The 21,774-nt window shown below is 44.3% G+C and overlaps 1 long non-coding RNA gene across 1 annotated transcript in view; it reads right to left on the bottom strand.

The window, feature by feature from the left end:
• Positions 1-9,661: 9,661 nt before the first annotated feature.
• Positions 9,662-21,774, bottom strand: part of LOC108352947 (uncharacterized) — a 36,973-nt gene continuing 24,860 nt past the window's right edge. The window contains exon 4 of the long non-coding RNA XR_010057970.1: positions 9,662-9,789. This is a non-coding gene — a long non-coding RNA (uncharacterized LOC108352947). The remainder of the gene's footprint in view (positions 9,790-21,774) is intronic.

The following is a 21,774-nucleotide window of genomic DNA, read 5'->3' as shown; positions in this document are numbered from 1 at the left end:
GAGGTGAAGGATCATTGGAGCATATAGTAAAATGGGGTGGGAGCAAGATGTTGGGAGAAGAAAGAAGGGCCCTGCAAAGATTCTGGAATCTGGAACCCTGGGAATATCTACTGTCAACCCACTGAGCTGATGTGCTTTTTTCCCTGTGCCTTTTAAAGAGCAAGAGCTTCCCAACTACAGCCCTGGCTCTAAGACTTATGACTTAGCCCAGCCCAGAAGCAACTGAAGAGCACAAAAGGAAAAGATATAAAAATAAAAGGCATAATGGGAGAGAACGAGAGAATCAGCGTGCACTGGCGCAGTGAGAATGTCATAGAGCTTCTGCCCGACCGCCTCTTGGCACACACGCACGCACATTTGTCATCCCTGATGATATGGCTGTGGACAGCATTCACGACCAAAAGTCAATGACCTAACTCCTCCACCGGGAAAATGCCAGTGTATGTTTTGCCAACTCATACTGGTCCATCTGCTGACCGGGCTTGCATCTTGAAGGCAGATATCTGTAGGCTTCTCAAAGACCCAGCACATGCCCCACTAATGAATCCCCAAAAAGGAACCAGCTGTGCCTGCCTGGAGGTTATCCACATTGGGCGAGGGACCGTTGCCTTCCCATTGCTAAGACCGGCGCTTTACTCCTCCTCTCAAGCTGACAACCCTAGAGATGTGCTTTTCCAGGACCGTGCTTCCAGCCAGTTCACTGTGAAGCATAAGCCACCCAGATAGAATCACGAGCTCAGAATCCTCCAGACTCATGCCCGGGTGAGGGCTCACAGATGGAGTGTCCTGGAAGCTGCTTTTAGAGGACTTTCAATACGTCTGAGGATTGCATGAGGCTCTTTGAGAAAAGTGGGCCCAGAGACACTTCCTTTTAGGCACTCATTCTCCCCCAAAACTAATCAGGGGGAACAAGACAGCATTTAGTATAACTAGATGCTGCTCTGTGACGCTGTGGCATGCTCGGGTTCGTGGGAACTCTGTTAAGCTCTTAGCAAGATTGCGATGGTTTCACACACTGGACTCTGCAACCTGGACAAGAGTATTCTATGTAGGGCTATAGGCAGATGAGGTTGTCCCCAAAATACTCAATGAGCACAGATAAGACAAGGCAGAGTAAATAGAGTCAGGGGAGGGAGGAGAGAGAGAAAAGGAAAGGGAGAAATAAAGGAGGGGAGGGGAGGAGAGGAGGGAAGACTCCCTCTCTACTTTTACTGCAATGCTTTTTCTGGCTACAGCTAAGCTATCTTCAAACCTTGCCTCTCCTCCTCCTCCTGCCACTTCCTTTCTCCAGCTCCTGACCAACAAGACTAGAAAAGCAGGTCCTTACCAGAGACTATTCACTAGTCAGAGGCCACTTGAGTACCCTGTACCATCTTAAAGTCCCCAGGGTGGCTCATACCACCAGCCTGTACCAAATCCACTCCCAGTGCTGTGGCTGCCTCCGCTTGGCTCTGCTTGCTTCCTGCTTGTCAACCTTGTGTCTGGTTCCTCCCTCCCTAGGGAAGTGCCCAGGAGATTGGCAGAGCACACCTGGTGAGGAAGCACTCTTTCTCACAAAGGCTGCCCCCCTTCCCCTCCCCGGAGCTTCCACCCCCTCTCTTGATTATGGCTTCCACTTCCCAACCTCTGCCAGCCCCTCCCACTCAGCCTCAGTCAAGTGACATCTCCCTATTTGCTCAGATGCTATTTTATTCATCCTCCTTGTCTTTCCTCTCCAGGCACCTTGGGTCTCAGATGCTTTCAAAGTCTCACCTTCCCCGCCCTCATTTGTCCCCTAGCCCCTGACTGCCTCCCCTCAGAAAATTCAGGTCCCAAACACCATAGAAAGAATTTCTTCACTCCTCTGTGGGATGGTTAATCTTGACCACCGACCTGATTGCAGTGAACCGTGCCTAAGGAATCAGTAAAGCACACTAGTGTATGAGGGCACTTGCAGGAGAGGATTAACCAAGTGAGGAGGGCTCGTCCTGAATGTGGCCATACTTGGGAGCCTGGATGACACAAAAGGAGAAAATCTATTAATGCAGGCATATTTTCTCTCTGCTTCCAGTCCATAGGATGTGAACATCTGTGCTCCGCCACACCTTTCCTGCCTGGATGGACTGATGGACATCTCTGAAATCACCACCACTCCCATCCCCAGAAGGGTGCTTCCAGCATTGTTTTCATAATGTGAGACGAGATAATCCTCATCTACCTGACTTCCATGCAGCATTAGATTTCATAGCTCATTATATTAGTCAGGATAGAGGCACAGAACTTATGGAATGAATACAAATGAGATTTATTAGAATGACTTAAAGGCTGTGATCAAGTTAGCCCAACAATAGCTGTCTACTGACAGAAAGTTCCAGAATCCAATAGTTGTTCAGTCCACAAGGCTGGATGTCTCCATATATGGTCTTCAGTAGGCTCTAATGCCACTGAAGCGATGGGTATGCCAGTGACAGCAAGGGCAAGCAGACAGAGGGTGAAAACTTCCTTATTCCCTGTCTTTCTATAGGCTGCCAGCAGAAGGTGTGGCCCAGATTAAAGGTAGACCTTTGAACCTCAAAAGATATAGATTAAAAGTGAATCTTCCCACTTCAAGTGATTTAAGGGGGGAAAATAAGTCCCTCACAGGTGTACCCAGCCACTTGGGTTTTAGTTAATTCCAGATGTAGTCAAGATAACAACCAAGAGAAGCCATCAATCCATCTTCCTCCTTTTCAAGTCCCAATAGCTTCCTTGCTATGTAACCAGCCTAGGTGCCTAACCACCTCTCTTGAAAATCTCTTCTTGGGTGACTTCGCTGGTACTGTCCCCCAATCCCTAGATCTTAAGCCCCTTCATAGTCAGGACTCCTGGCAGATCCTTTTCTAGCACCTTTGCAGGATAGCCACACTCTCTCTCTCTATCTCTGACCCCTGACCAGAGCTCCAACCTATGTTTCTGACTCTGGTCATTAACACCTACTTGTTCCAAGCTCATTCAAAATGGCATTCCCTATGTATGTCAGAAGGTCAATAGAGTAGACAGTGAAAATACCACAATCAGTAAGATCCTGGCTTTACCCTCAAATCCTCCACAATTTAGTAGAAGAGAGGCACGCATAATCAGGCAAATGTAGAACAATGTGGAAATGCACAGATAGCCACAGGGCAGTATGAAGTATTTAAAAGGAGTGCTGAACAGGAAAACTGGGGATGAGGAAACGTGGGAACCCTTTACAAAAATATGATGCTTCATTAGTACCTAAGACATAAAAGATGGTGAAGAAAGCCTAAGAAACTCTGAATGCTGTTGGCAAAGTTCATTATAGTATTGTATTGGCTGTATATTAGGCAATTTCACAAAAGAGAAAGTCAGGAACGATGCCTAAGAGTCTAGCACAGTGTCTTAGTGGAAGGTTTTTATTGCTGTGATAAAACACCATGACTGAAAGCAGCTTTAGGAGGAAGGGACTTATCTGGCTTACCTATAAGATTGGGTCACAGTCTACTGAGGGAAGCCATGACCAGAACTCAGACAAGGCAGGAACTTGGAGGCAGGAGCTGATTCTGAGACCATAGAAGACTGCTACTTGCTGGCTTACTCCTCAAGGCTTGCTCAGCCTGCTTTCTTATAGCCCATGACTACCAGCCCAGTAGTGGCACCATCCACTGTGAGCTGGATGCTTCCATATCAGTTATCAATCAGGAAAAAGTACTACAGGCTTGCCTGCAGGCCAATCTGGTAGGGGAAGTTTCTCAATTGAACTTCCTGCTTCCCAGGACTCTAGGTTGTATCAAACTGACATAAAAACTAGCCAGCACAAGTATCAGGTGCCAAAGTGTCGCATCTCAGTGTCTAGTTCCTTCCCACCCTGTCTACTCAGTAGTTCAAGAAATTATTCAGTTGTGGACTTGGATAGGACTCACTTGGTAGACTGCTTACCTAGCTTGTACAGAGCCTGGATCCCATCCCCAGCACCACATAAACTAGGCAATCTATACCCGAAATCAGCACTTGAGAAGTATAAGCAGTAGGGTCATGAGGTCAAGTTCAAGATCAAGTCAAGTCAGACTACATGATAAATTTGAGTCCAGCCTGGGTTACTTGAGAGCCTGAGACCCTGGTTTGTTTTTGTTCACATTCTCTCTCTCTCTCTCTCTCTCTCTCTCTCTCTCTCTCTCTCTCTCTCTCTCTCTCTCTCTCCTTACCTCCCTTCCTCATGATATTCTCTCAGCTCAGGTTGCCTTTGCTTGCTTGCCCATACTTCACTCTATATCAGCCTCTGTCCCTGTGGCCTCAGTGGGCTCCTGAGAAGTAATGCTCATTCTTCAATCCTTTAAGGTTTTTAAATTAATTAATTAATTTATTTTTACACTCCATATTTTATTTCCTTCCCAGTCCACCCCCCAACTGTTCCACATCCCATACACTCCCTCAGTCTCCACAAGGATGTCCCCACCCCACCCACCACATCAGACCTCTAAACTTCCGGGGGCCTCCAGTCTCTTGAGGGTTAGGTGCATCTTCTCTGACTGAACCCAGACCTGGGAATCCTCTGCAGTACATGTGTTGGAGGCCTCATCTCAGCTGCTGTATGCTGCCTGGTTGGTGATCCAGTGTCTGAGAAATATCGGGAGTCCAGGTTAATTGAGACTGCTGGTCCTCCTACAGGGTTGCCCTCCTCCTCGGCTTCTTCCAGCTTTTCCCTAATGAACCACAGGGCTCAGCAGCTTCTGTTCATTGGTTGGGTGCACATGTCTGCATCTGACTCCTTCAGCTACTTGTGGGGTCCTTTGGAGGGCAGTCATGATAGGTCCCTTTATGTGAACATCCCATAGCCTCAGTAATGGGGTCAGGTCTTGGGGCCTCCCCTTTAGCTCCTACTCTGGGCCTTCATCCAACAACTAATGTCCCTGGTAATCTGAGTGTATATCTATGTCTATGTCTACGTCTATGTCTATATCTATCCCTCCCTCCCTCCCATGTCCAATGATAAGCATGACATCATATTACCTTAGTAAAAAGAAGCCCCAATGTATTGCTTGCCTAAGTTGATCTTTCTGTGTTTTCACAAAATAGAATAAGACTTGGAATGGTCCTAACAGCTGCCACTCAGTGAATGCTTTCTACCGCTAACTCCTCCAGGCACTAATAAAATAGCAGTCCTATGAAGTAGGCAGCCTTTCCTTTGTTTTGAAGATGAATGAACCAAGGCAAAAATAAATAAATAAAAATAAAGGTCAAAATTTTGCCAAGCATTGTGCAGGCAGTGACAGAGCCAAGCTGTGACCTCAGGTGGCTAACTGTAATCTACTGCGCTCGCATCAAGCTGAGAATCAGGACCATGAAAGAAATCCCTCTTGTGCTTTTTCATATTGTTTGAAGTTCACAGCGTGAATAGGCAGTAATTTTATAACAGAGGAGGGAGAAGAGAGAAGAAAGGAAGAGGAGGGAAATGCAGAGAGCAATGCAGGAGAGGTGAGGAGTGAAAGAGGGGAAGGGAGGGAGGAGGAGGAGGAGAGAGAAGGGAAGAAAGAAGAATGTGACTGTTCGTTTCTCTTTGCTGTCATAGTGGATCATCACAGAACTAGTCAGTCTGGAAACCCTGATATCATATGGCTCTGGAGGTCAGGAGTCCATGGTTGTCATCAGGTTGCACCCCTCCTGAAGGATCATGGGAAGAATCTGCTGCTTTGCCTTCCCCAGTTTCTAAAGGTTACCTAGGACCTACATTTGGACCCCATTCTCTGTCTTAAAGCCAGCAGTGTAGTATCTTCCAGTCTGTTCCCAGTGTGGGTCTCCAGTCTTCCCCTTACAACATACTTCAGAGTCCCTGTAGGCCCGCAGCATGGTCCAGAGCAATCCCTACGTCCTTACTGAACTCCATTCCCTAAGTGTCTTTGGCCAACATCCTGCCAAGGCAGTATTTTCACAGGTCCTGGGAATTCAGGGGAGGATATTTTTAAAAATGAGACAGAAGGAAGACAAAAAGGAAAGAGGTGAGAGAAATTTTCTCCGAGCTTTAGGATTCGTCCTATTTGTCCCCACTGCCCAAATGAATAGTCTGGAATCCAACTTTGAACTTAAGCTGCCATTCATTTTCTCTATGGTGGCTCCTGGAGCAGCTTCCACTCAAGCTTTCTGACACACAGCACAGGCTCGGGAGTATGTGTGGCATGGGATTGAATTGTTGCAAACACGGCTTCCCGCCTGAGCCTGCCCTTGTGGCCTAGGCTGACAGCCTTGAGATTAACTGCCTAATGAATAAAGTTGCTGAGCTTGGCCCAGCTGTGCCTTTCGGAGTGTGTTTGGGTTTGCTATGCCAAGTACAGATGATTGCCCCTGTCACCAGCCTTTCAAGAACCAGAGCTGCCAAAGCGAGGCAGTCGGGGCCACCTGATCTCAGCTACAGCTGCAGAGGCAGCCAGTGAGACGTGGCTTTGGCTCACCTGCCTTGAGTGACAGGAGACATGACGCTGCTCCCCAAAGCTGCCAACTGCGAGCTGTAGAGGCCTACAGCAGGGCTGTCGCTGTACACTTAAAGAATTCCAGATCACCTCTTCCCACCCTGTCCTCACCACTCGCCCCTATCCACTTGGTGGGGTGACGCTTGAATAAAGATGTGAGTACATGTGCTCAATTGTTAGAGCTCTTGTTTTCAGGGAGTTCAGAACCCACACATTTAGGAACAGCATATCAAACATGACTGTGGACCCTCAAATGTTTCCTCCATACAATGAGGCTACTGATTCTGGTTTGAGGGTATGTAAGTGGCCCAAGGGCTGGCAATAAGACATCTGGCCAACAAGTTTGCCACAGTTTGGATGTGGCTACAAAAAAAGTCCAATAGCCTCCAAGAGGCCATACAAGGACATTTCAGCACAACCCCTAGACACTGCGCACAGCACCCCCAGAGTGACACGACACCTAATAACGACTGCGCAAGACTGACCACCTGTTCCCATCTGTGCCTCCCTCTGAGGTCTCTGCCATCTGCCACGGAGGGCAGACTGCTGTTGCCCGGGGCTCCCTCTCCTCTCTGGGTTCTTCTCCCCTGGGAGTGAGTAGGTATGGTGAAGCTCTAGAAAAACAACTGTGTGTGTGCTTGTAAACTGCCCATTCAGGTTTTTTTTTTCTTTTTTAAACTGGCAAAAAAAATGCCTTCTGATGGACCATGCACCATTCTGAATGCTGAAAAAACAGCAGTAAACAAAACACACTGAAAACCTGCCCTTATGGGAGACTGAAGTCAACTCAGAAAATAAGAAAAACTGCACGCAAGACAGCAGTGAGTACCTGGGAGAAATTTTACACAGAGAACATGAATAAGGAGTGTGGGCCAAGCTGCAGAGCTAGCTGGGTATAGCCCAGACTGCCTCACCAAATGGAAAACCGCCTTTCTGCGGTGTCATGTTTTCTCCACTGTGTTCTCATTGCCTCGGGGGCTCATTCCTCTATACTTTAGCACCTGGAAGCACAAACAGCCAGCGCTGTTTGTAGGAAAGCGGGCACCTGGGCTGAGGATGGTTTCTACCCCTGGAAGAGTCAGATGGTGCCTGGCAATTGTCTGTGCTAACCCAGAGTAAGCTTTTAAATTGTTTTAATTAATTCTTTCAGAATTTCATGCAGTGCGTTTTGGTCATGTTCACCCTCAACCCCTCCTCTTAATTCTTCCCAGACGCTTACCCTCCATAAATTTGGTGTCCCCTCTCTTTCCCTCCCCCCATAATAACCCACCAACTTCAATTTGTGCCCCTCACACACTCTTGCATATGGGGACATCTGCTGAAGGGTGGCCAGTCTACCAGAAGCCACGCCCATAAAGAATAGGGGTGGTGAGGACTAACTCTCCCTCTCCCAGAAGATAACAGCTGTCTGTAGCTCCTCAGAGGCTCAGGAACCTCTCTCCCTCTCCCGCTCTCCTGCTCTCCTTCTCTCCCTCTCTCCCTCTCTCCCCCTCCCTCCTTCTCTCCCTCTCTCCCCCTCTCCCCCTCCCCCTCCATCCTCCCTCTCTCTCTCTCTCTCTCTCTCTCTCTCTCTCTCTCTCTCTCTCTCTCTCTCTCTGTCTCTCTCCCCCCACCACCAAGGCTAGAATGTTAAGCAGCTTTCTGTGCAGTTATCTTTCAGTCAGCCACAGCTGCTGTGAGCTCACAAGGCAGAGGTCCTGTCATATCCAGACACTTTCTCACTACAATCAGCCCCAACACCTAATCTTACAATTCCTCTACCTCCTCTTCAGCGGTGGTACTTAAACTATATGGAGTGGGGGTCCCATCTGTGTCTGAGCACTCCACAGACAGTCTATACTTTCAGCAGTTGTCCTTGTCTGAGTTAACCACTGTCCACTGCACAGAGGAACTTCTTTGATGAGGTCTGAGAGCAGAACTAACTTCAGAAGACACACAAATTAGAGAGCAGTTTGATATGATACACATTTAAGCAGGATGATTTAACGTTATCCCCTGGGCCTGTGAGCTCTTTAACCAAGGGTTCTTGATCAGATTTGCAGTGCCAAGTAAGTGTTACCTTCTGTGGGTGAGTCTTAAATCCAGTCAGAAAACTGTTGGTTACGCCCATAATATTAATGCCACAATTACACCCATGGGCATGGGCATCTTGCCATGTCAGCCATTATTGAAGTTCACAGGATTCACTGTTGCATAAAATTATTGATGACTCCCCATCCCCAGTAGGCTGCACAGCACCTTCCAATACTAAGAAAGCTACCCAGGAGGAAGGAGCTGCCTGCTCACAGCCAACCTCATTCTGCTTATCCTGTGTGACTAATATGTGTGTTATCTTCAACAATGGAGTCTTACCATCAAGTTCTAGTAAGCAACCAAGGCAATAGCACATTGGGGCAGAAGCAGGCTTTTAGGGTACTTTAGGCCAATAACTCAAGGGGAGATATACCATGCTTGGGTTTTTATTTGGCAATATGTGGCTTCTGGGATGAATAATATAATTCAATTTATAAATATGAAGTTTATAAAATATAGGTTTTCATATGACTTTTTCCAACATCCTTGTGTTAGATATCCCTTACTCAACCCTCTTCAAATGAGGATAAGCCTTTTAAGCAAGACAAACTTGATTTATAAGATACCCATCACAATACCAGGAAGCTGGGAAATAATCCTGCCCACAGAAGGGAACAGAGACTCCAGAAGTAAAATAGACATCTGCTTGTGGAACTATGGATGTCACCAGTTTACTAGTACTCAAATAAAGAGTAACTCAGCACACAGTGTCATTGACATTTGGAACTAGATAATTAATTCCCTCAGTACCATCCTGTGATTGTAGGCTGTGTAAATTGCTATACATTACTGTACATACATTGTCAATAACTCATCCTCAGTATCATTGACATTGGAGCTGGATAATCACTTCCCTCAGTGAGTGTCATCCTGTGCATTATAGTTGTCTAGCAGCCTCTCTGAGTTGTACCCAGTAGATGTTGGTGGCAATGTCCACTAGCCATAATGACAACTAAAATTATCTCTGGACTAGACAGATATCCCTCACCAGATAAAATGTCACTCACAGTGAAGAAACATTGTTTTTATAAATATGAAGCTTTGGCAGAGGTGTGGGAAACTTAATTAAATATTACAAGAGAGTAGTCAAGAATTTCTTGGTGATACTTAAGATTCATTTCTCTCATATCACAAAGGTAACAAGTAAATCACATTTTATAATACATTTAATTGATTTGAGGATCAGAAATGATAGGAGACAAGATAGTTTCCAAAACTCTGGAGGACTTTTGAGGGAAGAAAAGTTCATGGAAACAAAATAGAGACATGTTCCATCCTAGAAAGTAAACAAATAGAGAAAATTTATAATTGAGGGGAAAACACCACAAAAACATACCAGAAAACTCTAAACTATAATTGATCTGAGACTATAATGACATAAAAACACGAAGAACTTGCTAATTCAGTTTTCTGAAATGTTGAAATTGTGAGGCTATTTCTTGTGAGTGTGTATATGTGTCTGTCTGTCTGTCTGGAGGGTTACGAAGCCATATGGTAATTCCACTTTTAAGATCCTTCTGCAATATGTCTTTCTGAGTAGCATTGCTGGAGAGCTGTGATCATGAGACTTTGTTAATCATCATAGTAGAACTCGGCCCTTGCAGTTCAGCACAAACCTGTGAAGCATCTTCTCAGCCAGCAGGAGTGACTTTCCTCCAGCCTGGCTTAACCTGGGGGAAAGTCAGTGTACCCACCAGAAATACAAAGTCTTGAGGCTATGGAATGAGTTCAAAGGTAGAGTGCTGGCCTAGTATTTGCAAGGGTCTTAGTTCGACTCTCAAGTATGAAGAGAGGGGCGGGGAGGAAGGGAGGGAGGGAGGAAGGGAGTGAGAGAGAAAGGAGACACAGAAAGAGATGAAACAGAGAGAGGGAGGAGGGGGGGAGAGAGACAGAGACAGAGACAGAGACAGAAAGCCTCATGCCTCTAGATAGACTCTCTGGAAAGGCACTTACTAGAACTGAAACTCCACATAGGAAACTAACTGCAACACCACATCCCCAACCCAGATTTCCTTGACAGATTTCATGTGTTTCATGCACTACATATCACCCTTGATAACTGGCCCAAGTCACCATGGCTTACCCACTTCTCTTGTTATGGGGCAGCTGGCTCTTGACTGGGACCGTGAAAGTCTTTACTAATGACTAGGGCATAATAAAAATCTAGGTCATCCCTCTTAAAATATAACTGCTTGCTCCTCTTCGATCAGCAGACAGCTGTAGTACTTGCCTTCTTTCTGTTTGTATTCTGTCAGCTAAGTATAATAGTCATCAGCCTCTATCCACCACATAGGATGTAATTTTTAGACACTATTGTTTTCCAGAGTCTAGCATGTGGAGAGAAAAACAGCACTGGGTTTTCTCCTCCCTCGTGGTTTGGTTCCAAAGAATCTCTCTAAAATGACAGGCATCGGGGATTATTCACAAGAATCAACCACCTAAACAAACCTTAGTTTATTAATCCTACCACCAGGCCCCAACAGAATAGCTGTATGAGACTACCACCCAGCTCGACAGTGAACAGAAGGTTCTCACATGCAGCAGTAGGGTGCAGCTGGGTTAGAACAACCTGGAAATCCTTCCAGTCTTCATGGTCCATCAGTTTCATCAGTTTTTCTGGCACCTTGTAGAATGTTATAACTCTCATCCCAACACAGCGTCTGGCAGAGGTGAATTGCCGTGGATTGGCAGAAAAATAGAACAAGGAAGAAGCATAGAGCAGCGTAGAGCAGGATGGGAGCTTACCATGCCAGCGGAGGAACCAAGCACCTTGAGTGCCAACCCTATCACCTGCCAATTGTCTACCTCTGGGGGAAGTGTGACCTTCCTATCAGCATCTTGTCCTGTATACACAAGTTGGAATGGTGCTGATGAAATGGGAAGAATAAGATGGCTATAAGGAATACTTAAAATAAGCTATGCAAGGCTCTGGGCTGTAGTAAAAGTTTTAAACATCATAATTACTAAGTGACACCTGCAACTTCATAGCTGGTCTCTGCTGCCCACTTGCCATGTGAGCTCATTTCAGTCTGGCCTTCATCACACCTCGTTCCTTTGTCCTTAATGTGTTAAATTGCCGTGAAGCAAGTGCTTTTACAACTATGTTTAGACTCTCTGTGATGCACTCATGAAGAACACCACCTAATCATCCCTCAGAGGAGTCCTGGCAGGGACTAGTAGTCTAAATGGACACTGGTATTCTAGTTAAATATATGAAGTTTACAGGAGCAGACAGAGGAGAAAGGGAGAAAGGGGCACAAAGAATATGTAACTTTGTCTTACAAGTAAGAGCCTTTTTTAGTACAATAGGGTGGGCAAACCTATTTCCCCTGAAGAGCCTTAATGTATTTCAAATTCTTTGAATTTCAATTGACCACGTCCATACTTGTCCTTGATATCTCCATGACATCACACAGCTCCTATCATCCCATGGCCAATAGAGGATCAATTCTAAGGACATTATTAAATTTGTGTAATTGAAAAGGCAGACATCATACATAGCAGTATCATTCCAGCAGTGGCTATAGGCTATAGGTTGGATTTTTATGGTTCAGACTCTTAACTCACTTTGACGTTATAAATAAATGTTGAATGATGTCAAGCTAACCAGAAATCAAAAAAACAAAAAACAAAAAACTGATGATGATGATTTCTGTTTTCTTTTTTTTTTTTTTTGGTTCTTTTTTTTCGGAGCTGGGGACCGAACCCAGGGCCTTGCGCTTCCTAGGTAAGCGCTCTACCACTGAGCTAAATCCCCAGCCCAATTTCTGTTTTCTGATTCTTGGTTTCATCCACTGTTTTGGATAAGTCCCCTACACACACACACACACACACACACACACACACACACCATGAATACATGTATATACAGATAGATATACACATATATGTATATACACACATATGTGCATATATGTATTATATGTATATGTTTATATACACGTTTATATAAATATACATATCAAGATATATATTATAGACATAGACATGGAATAGGTGAAGCCCACATTCCTGCACATACTTCCCAGCACTGGAAATGAGATGGGGAGAATTCTGCTTTGTCTTTCTCCTGGTAAGTAGAAGTCATGTAGGCTCCAAGTCACAAAATCTCCACTGAGTTTTGAAAGAACATCTCTGACCATCCTTTCATGGTGTTATAACCTTGGATTTATCTTCTGCTCCATATCTGTCTGTATAGATATTTACAAGTCCTTTACTAAGTCCCTTTGCCCTACCATCCATATCTAGGGCTGCATATAGACATTGTTGTCAATGGAACCTGTATCCCATCAAAATCCGTCGCTCCAATTCCACGCTCCAGGTTGACAAGCTTCTGACCTCCCTGTTCATGGATCCCCGTGGGATCATTTTCATCCTCATCAGGACCTCCATCTGGTGCACACCCTTGCAGTATTTCCTCTATTCAATTCATCTCAACCCTTCAGATCAACATTCTTCTGCCAGCTCTCCTAACTTCCCTACCACTCTCTCTTCTTGTCATGCCCCATCTTCAGAACCCACAGCATTCCTGTGTAGAGTGTTATGGACATCTAGATAAGACAATTCTCTTAAGTTACTGTGAAAGCAAGGTGTTCAGCCTCCAACCATCTGAGCACCAAGGCTTCATCATCCCCACAGGGCAGATTCCCCCTCCCCCAAAGAATAGATGAGGATAATCTGGGCATGGGTTAGCCCTTTTTGTCCACAGGCTGAATTGCTTCTTCTTTGAAACCTGAGTTCTGCTTCTTAACATCTTTTATCTAATCAAATCAAGCCAGCCAAATTTTCTCACTTATAGTTCACTGTTTATAGACCTCTACAAAAATACTCTCCCAACACCCCCTGGATCAATGTTTTACTGAGTAACTGGGCACTCTACCCTAGCCAAGTTGACACATAGATTACCACCACAAGAGACCATGCTATTAACCATCGAGACTGAGAAACTTGAGTAAGTGGACAGACTATTCATATTTATGCCAGAGCACAAACTAAAAAATGAAACATTTGAACTATAGATCCTCACTACATCTATAGGTTTACTCAAACCCACCTCCCAAGTTCCCCCTATGAGTTAGTGTGACTCAAGAAACAGCAAAATACTTCCCAACATGATAGAAAGTAGAATGACCAATCACATATGATTTAGAAAAGCTATAAGGGCCTTATGATGATTTGAATGAGATGTTCCCCATAGTCTTAGACATTTGAGTTCTCAGTCGTTGCCCTGTAGAGACTTTGAAGACTTGGTACTGAACACCTTTCATAATAACTTGTTAGAGGCCTAGGCTTTGAGCCTTTAAAGATTTACTCCATTTCTAATTCTCTCTGCTTCATGCTTGTGGTTCAGCATGTGACCACTCGGCCTGCTGCTCTAGGATCCATGACCATTGCTTCTTTACCATGAGAGAATCTTATCCCTCTGGAACCATGAGCCAACATAAACATTTACTTCTGTAAGTTGCTTTGGTCCTGGTGCTTTATCACAGCAATAAAGTAACACAGACCTCAAGGTCACAGCAAGGAAATCTGCAGCAGAAGGCAGAAAATGAAAGGCCTGGAGAAATTTCAAACTAGTTTTTTCCCAATGCATGCTACCTAAGCAACTTTTAGGAAAGTTAGCGATGGCTTTCAGATAGCTTTAAGGGATCAGTATACAGCAGTGGTTGATAATACAAGATTTAGAGCCATAGTCTCTCTTCTCAAATTACACCTGGGACAAGTTTACACAGGCTGCAGGTGCCTCGGAGTTCCTTTTTATTTAAGATTTATTTATTTTATGTATATGAATACGCTGTCACTGTCCTGAGACACACCAGAAGAGGGCATCAGATCCCATTACAAATGGTTGTGAGCCACCATGCAGTTGCTGAGAATTGAACTCAGGACCTCTGGAAGAGCAGCCAGTGTTCTTAACCACTGAAACATCTCTCCAGCCCCATCCTCGGAGTTCTTATACAGAAAATACAAGTGATGACTTATGTTCACATGGATGTTGTAGAGGTTTCCAGTAATAACCACTGCTATCATTACTCCCAACAGACACACCTGCCTTACTTCTCTAAAGCATTGAACCCTCTATGAAATACTCTTATTTCCTGACTTTCATAAGCAATGCTGTCTCAGCCTTCTTCTGAACTGTTCATTTCTCAAGGAATCTCATCCATGCTTGTAACTTCAGTCTGCATTACCTGGCTTACAGATTCGTGTCTCCTGCTCAGGTCCCATAAGTTTTAGACTTATATTTTTATCTGTTGAATCAACACTTAAGCAAAACTTTTTTCTTTTCCTTTCTTTCTTTCTTTCTTTCTTTCTCTCTTTCTTTCTTTCTTTCTTTCTTTCTTTCTTTCTTTCTTTCTTTCTATATTTATTTCTGTTTGTGGTACTGGAGAAGAAGCCCTGTCAGAGGAGACAGGTAGAGGGGAGGGATTATCCCACCCACCTCCACTCCCCCCTCCCATTTAAATTTACATAATAAAAACTAAAGAAAACTAAGAGACTTAAATTCAACACATTTGAAACTCAACTCATGACCTTCTCTAAAAACTGCCCTTTCCTCCCTGATTCTGTCTCAGAAAATGAACAAGGTCACTGTCACCACTGTGAAGCCTGTCCCCCGAACCAGAAACCAAATGGTCCCTGTCCTCACGTCTCACCTCCCAGTCCCAGTACCTTACAGGCTGTCGACCTAGGCCAACAAATTGCAAGCTCTTCCTTCATCTGTGGTTCAGCTCTGACCATGGTCACTCTTTGATCCAGCTGCATCCAGACAAAGCACGTACACATGTGTGAGCTCACAACATTGCATACAAACTTTCAATGCTGCCTCCCTTTGCTATCAGTATACACATCCACAGCCCCGTTGTACCTGCAAGTCCCTGCCCCATCTGGCTCTCGCCTGCTTTTCCAGATTCCTCCTGCCCCATCATCCACTCTTCTAGCACTCTAACTTCAGGCACATCAGAGTTTTCCCCGGACTGAATTGTTCTGCACACACTCCCACCCCAGGGACATTGCACACGCTGTTCTTCCTAAAGGGATAAGAATATGCTAATCCCACTCTCAACTGTGAGGTCTTCTTGACCTATGCTCAATTATTTTTGCTTTGGGGGACCTTTCCCTAAAATATTTTTCTCTCCATCTTCCCTCTGCTTTTTCAGATGGGTCAGATCCTTCAGTGACACATTAGTCCCCTTCCTCTGCAGTCTCTCTCTCTCTCTCTCTCTCTCTCTCTCTCTCTCTCTCTCTCTCTCTCTCTGTGGTTTCACTTCCCCAGAGTCCAAAATACTAAATGGAAAATGTCAGCAATAAGCAGTTTATGAGTTTAACATTGCACGCTGTTCTAGATGGTAAGTTGAGTCATACCCTCAACCCATGTATCTACAGCTTATGCGCTGCCTACTCTTTAGTCTTTTAGCTGCCGTCCAATTATCAGGTCGACTGCTGACTCATTGCATTGCTGCTCTTCAAGAAACCCTCATTTGAGTTAGGAAAAGCCACCAAAACCAAGATACTGGCAACTCGAGCGGGGGAGGGGAGAGTCATATAATGCTTCATTGGAAACAGGCACATTCTTGATCAATAATGAGAACTTCACATGCTGAGCTCATGAACATCCATAACAAGGAAAAATTATGAGTCTTGCTGATGTGTATCAAACTGCAAGCACATGGCCGCATGTGTGATAAACAGTTAAGGTGGGAAAGTATTAAATGTGTGTATAATTATACAGGCTAAACCAGCACAGAGTTTGAGTTCAGTTCTGTCTACCGTGTCAGGCATCCCTGACCACAAGGGTGAATTCTGTGTTCTCTCATAAAACTGTATGAACTCTAAGGTCCTAAGGCAGCCACTCATTTGGAGTGACACAGATGTGGCTGGTTGGTAGTCTCTCTCAGTACACCGTGAGCACCAGGAGAGTGGAGACCCTATCTTACTTCACATTCCCAATTTCCAGCACTGTGCCTGCCCCATAGCAGAGAACAGGAGGAAGCCCACACAGTGCCTTTTGAGGAGCTGGTCCTAGCATTGCCCATTTAGAGCTTGGGAAGTGAGCTGACACAGTAGGAAACACAGGGATCACACAGCAGGAATACAGCAGAGCTAGGACTCAAACCCCATTCTTCCCACGCCAAGTGACTTAAAAGATCCTTGCCCGTATCTACGCAATTACTTTGTCTGGGAGGCAAGTGGTGTAGGTGACTAACCATGTAGAGACAGCAATCCAGAAAGGGCTTCTGCTCTCTGAAAAAGCAGAACTAGGCCTGGATACTGAACCTGTATCAATACATTCAACTCAAAGAAATTTCCTTCCAAGGGGCTGTCATAACTCCTCAAAAAGATTTTCACCCGAATGCAATATCTTCTTTCTTGATGCTTTAAAAATAGTCCGTCTCTTTTGCAGGTCAGAGCCAGGCTTCGAAGTCCTTGGCACCCTCAAAACTTTTGTGACTGGGGAGCTACCAGCATTAAAAAAAAGAATCCATTAGCCACAGAGTCTCGAGAGACAGATGCGTGGTCTGCTAACAAAGACTAGAGAGAAAGCTATGTGTACCAGGGTAGGTGTTGAATAGTCTCAAGCATTTTGGTCGACTCTGCTGAACCTCTTCCTTAGTAAAGAATGACATCAGGGTTATTATCTGTCCACCATAGTGGGCTGATTTCCTAGCAACTACTTCTTAGAGAATGGAGGAGTTAGCTTTATTTGTGGAAACCGAAGATTGTCTGGTGGTTTATAAGTGCCATTTGAATAGAAGGAACCATGGCTCAGAAGTCAGGAGATCATCAATGGAACCCGGCTCTAACTCTCCAATGGCCTTGGTTTCAAGTGGTTTACTCTTTAAGTAAGTTTTTCTCCATGATAAAAAGAAAGCCCTGGGAAGGAATGGACTCTCTTCTTACATTACAGTACTTAGATGAGATCTCCTCCCTGGGTGAGCTAGATTTGAGGGTATCCTGAAGGATGTGCTAAACCAGAACCTGAGAATAGAGAGAGTCACCAGGGCAACTGTTATTAAAAATAAAATAAAATAAAATAAAAACAACCCTTCCCATGAATCACCTGGCCTTCTGAGTAAGAATCTTCAGGGGTAAAGCCTGAGAAATCTGTTTGTTTGTTTTTTTTTTCTTGTTGTTCTGTTGCGGGAGTTTTTTCCTTGTTATTCCATTGTGTTTTTCCTTGATGAAAACCCTGACTCTCATACACAACTCCTTTGTCATCAAGGAAAGTGGATATTGCTGCCCTAGAGAACTAAGAGTAGGGCTCCTGATGTCAGCATCATTTTTGATGGCATAAAACCAGAAATAACCTACCTCCCCATCAATAAAGGAACAGATAAATAAAATGTCACATCATAAAATGGGATTTTATGCAACAGTCAAAATGAATGAGCTGATCTATCAGCACGAATGGAGCTTGAAACAAAGTTGAAGGGGAAAAAAAGCAAGAATCGAAATTAATGCTTTTTTGTATGAAACATGCTTTAAATGGTCTGAAAGATTAAATATTTAATGAGCAATAATTGCCTCAGGGAAGGGCCATAAAGAAAGAAATTAGGTTAGACACACTGGCTAAGGGGCCTTAAATATGTCTATGTTGTTTGATCTCTTTGTAAATGGTAAGAAAAGAACATGGGAACTGCTAACAGTTTTTAATTCTTGGTAATAAGATGATAGGCATAGTTGCCTATAAAAGTTTTCTTCATATTTTTATCTTTCTTTGGTTACAAATTTAAAAGTATGGGGCTGGAGAGATGGCTCAGTGGTTAAGAGCACTGACTGCTCTTCCAGAGGTCCTGAGTTCAATTCCTAGCAACCACATGGTGGCTCACACCATCTGTTATGGGATCCGATGCCCTCTTCTGGTGTGTCTGAAGACAGCTACAATGTACTTATATACAGAAAATAAATGAAAATAAATCTTTAAAAAAAATTAAAGTACAAACTCATGAGTTTGATATACAAAGTGTCCATTATCTGACCTTTGTTCTGAATGGTCCTCTGCCTTTCTTCTATGTGCATCCTGTACACTCCTGTCAAACAGAATTACCTCTCCTTCTTCCCACAGGGTAGGACCATCTCCCAAACTTTGCCTGTCTTTCCACCCAACAGTCCCACATCTGCTGGTCATGCTTTTACTCACCATGCAAGGCCCAGTCCTGTGACGTAGCTCCCATCCTGTTCAGACACAGCTATCTGACTGTTTTATGCTCTTCAATGCATTATTCTTTGGCTGCCTAGCCTCCAGCCTAGTGCTTGACGCATAATCTATACTCCACCACATCCTCTGGAGAGATGGAGGAATGAAAGAAGAACACAGCTGGTTTGCTGTAAGTAGGAGTTATAGATACACAAGACGTGCCAATGAGGCCCACCTAAAGCTGCTTCAGGGAGAGGAGCACTGCTGTCTTTCAGTTCTTCTGCAGCTGATTTTTTAAAAAAGTAGAAGGCTGAGGTAGCCATCTTCAAACACATAAAAGAAGTCTGAATGGAATATTAAGAAGAAATACTCCATTTCTTCCAGGCGCTGAGATAATGAGCTTAAATTATAGCTAGAAAGATACTGATTAGATACCAAAAAGAACTTCGGAAGAGCGACATACTGTACTGAGAAAAGAGTGCAGTTTTGAAGTCAGGAAGACCTAGCAACAAATCCTATCTCCTCTGCTCAATGGCCTTTAGCGCAGGCATGCTATTTAATCTCCATGTCCCCACTTCCAGAATGGAAGACGTACCGTATGTATTAATGTGGAAATTAGAAGGTGAGCCCTGTAAAGCATTTGACACGTAGTAGTTACTTCTCCTAGATCAGCAAAGAACTAAAATAGGAAACCTTTACTTCTCACAGCTTCTTGTATTGTACGACCCTTACAGCTTAAAGCAGAGGATGAGTTTAGGGACTTCCATAGATCACTGCTTCTTTACAGTTATTATGTGACAGAGCCCTAGGGGCTCCTCTGGGGAAAGTGGTAAGAGGTTCTGAAACTCACTCTTTGAGAGTCTCCCTGTCCAGAACAAGGTCGTAGCACGGGGTACATTGTTTTGTATCCTGTGACCAGGTATTCACAATGGAGTTTTTCTTTCCTCTTTAAAAAGACATGTCACTTGCGAACCTGGTAACAACCTAGGCTAAACTGTTTAGCATTTTCATTTTAAAGGGTGATACTTAAATTGTCTTCTCAAACTTTCACTATAAAAGGTGATAGTTAAACTGTCTCCCTTCAGCCCTAACATCAACACCTTTCCGATCCAGTTTCCCACAATAAGCTCTGGGGTTGGGCTGATTAGCAGGATTGAGTCATAGTTCTTGTTCTCTCTCTTCTCCGAGCTGGAGAAAGAAATGACTCGATCTCCACTCTTTGGGATTCTTTTCTCTCCTGATCGATTCATGTTTGGCTTCTGGAAGATAGGACATGACCTCTTCTGGATAATTTTTTGGAGTTGCGAAGTAGTAATGAATCCATACTGTGGTACCCAGAGCCTCTGTGATGAGATCACCTTTGCCTCAGCCTTCTCTAAATGGAGACCATCCTGAGCTGTGTTTGGATGTGAAATGTTTCTCCACAGGCTCCTGTGTTGGGCACATTATCCCTAGCATAAAGCGACGTTTTCAGATGCTCCAGAAACATTGTGTGGTAGAGCCTCACTGGGAGAAATAGGTCAGTGAGTATATGGCATTGGAAGCTATATCTTGCCCCAGGTTGCCTCTCTCTTGTCTGCTTCCTGTTCTACCATGTGTCTCCATCAGTATGATGATCAGTCCCAAAAGCATGAGGCCAAGGAGCTCTCTGAAACCATGAGCTAAAATAAATAGTAGTCTCTGTCTCTCTGTCTCTCTGTCTTTCTGTCTCTGTCTCTCTCTCTCTGTCTCTCTCTCTCTGTCTCTCTCTCTCTGTCTCTCTGTCTCTCTCTCTCTCTCTCTGGCGTTTGGTCACTATGATAAGAAAAGCTAATGCATTCTCTCTTACTTAAAGGACAGGCCATGTACGTACCTCTGGCAAGGCTAGGCAGAAGTCTAGGTTAGGAATCTGAAGGATACCTGGCCCTAATCCCACTGTGGCACCAGCTCTCCTCAGTTCATCTCCATTTCTAACCAGTTCCTAGTGAACTGACAAAGCAAGGCTTTTTTTTTCCAGCCCTCCCAACAAGATACTTCAGAATGAACACAGCTCTTCCCTGCGGACGCATGGCCCTGTTTACACTCAGCCTCTCAAGGAGCCATAGGCCTGGTGCTTACTGCCTTCATAGGATGTGACAGGGTTCAATACATAATGAACAAAATGTCATAATAGCTCGATAAAGGCACTTTGTAAAACACATGGAACAAGCAATTAAAAAAAAAACACCCCTTCTAAATGAAGATTCAATTCCAAGGGGAAGAATGCCTTTGGGTTTTTTGACAAAGCAAAATATTCTAAAATTCAATTGTTTAATGGGGTTTTCCCCAGCAGCACTGGCTGATACTAATTCTTATTTCAAGGCAGAATGTTTATTCTAGCTCCAACCTACTTTCAATGGTAGGTAATTAGGGAAACTAAAAGTGCATATCTTATTGCTTAATTTAGAGCCTACCACTGAGTTTCCAGGCCTTTCTCGGGCTGTGTTTTAATGACACAGAACGATAAAAGATTTTTACTCAACTTTAAGTGCTTAAGAAAGGCAGCGAGCAGATGTCAGGTTATATATTCTGATCTTGAAAAGAAGACCCAGCCTTTCAAAGCACACACTTTGTCAATGGGCAGACTAAGCCCTTCTGCAATCAATTTCACCCGAAGTTCTCAAGAATACCGGGCGTGAACGTCCCGGTTTCTTCCCTGAAGTCGGGGCTCTCGCTGGGATTCCCACCACTACCATCAAGTCTTGGCCAATGTGGAAGCCACAAGTGTTTATGGGTTTTAGATCTTTTGATCTGAAGAGAAGCAAGAGTCCACACGAGAGGCTGGCAGGCTACTACAGAGCCACAGGCTGCCAGTATTGGCAACGACTGAAGGCAAAGTGCCCAAGAGCGCATGTGTCAATGCAAACGCCATATGGAACCACCTTTTGCCAGTAGCCACATTCTTTTTAAACGTGAAATTGATCTAAAAAAATATCTACTCCAATTCAATGGTTGTGAGATGTCAATGTATAATCAATATAAAATTATTGCCAAGTCGTTTTATCCCATTCTCCATCCTAACTCTGAAATCTCGTCTTTTACTCACCTCTCGGTTTGGCTGCTACATTTTCAACGGATAAAACTCAATGAAGTCTTACGAAACCA

The sequence above is a fragment of the Rattus norvegicus genome, chromosome 15 (assembly GCF_036323735.1).
Source record: "Rattus norvegicus strain BN/NHsdMcwi chromosome 15, GRCr8, whole genome shotgun sequence".
Taxonomy (NCBI): Eukaryota; Metazoa; Chordata; class Mammalia; order Rodentia; family Muridae; genus Rattus; species Rattus norvegicus.
The sequence above is the reverse complement of the archived record's forward strand: the minus strand, read 5'-3'. Positions and strand labels throughout refer to the sequence as shown.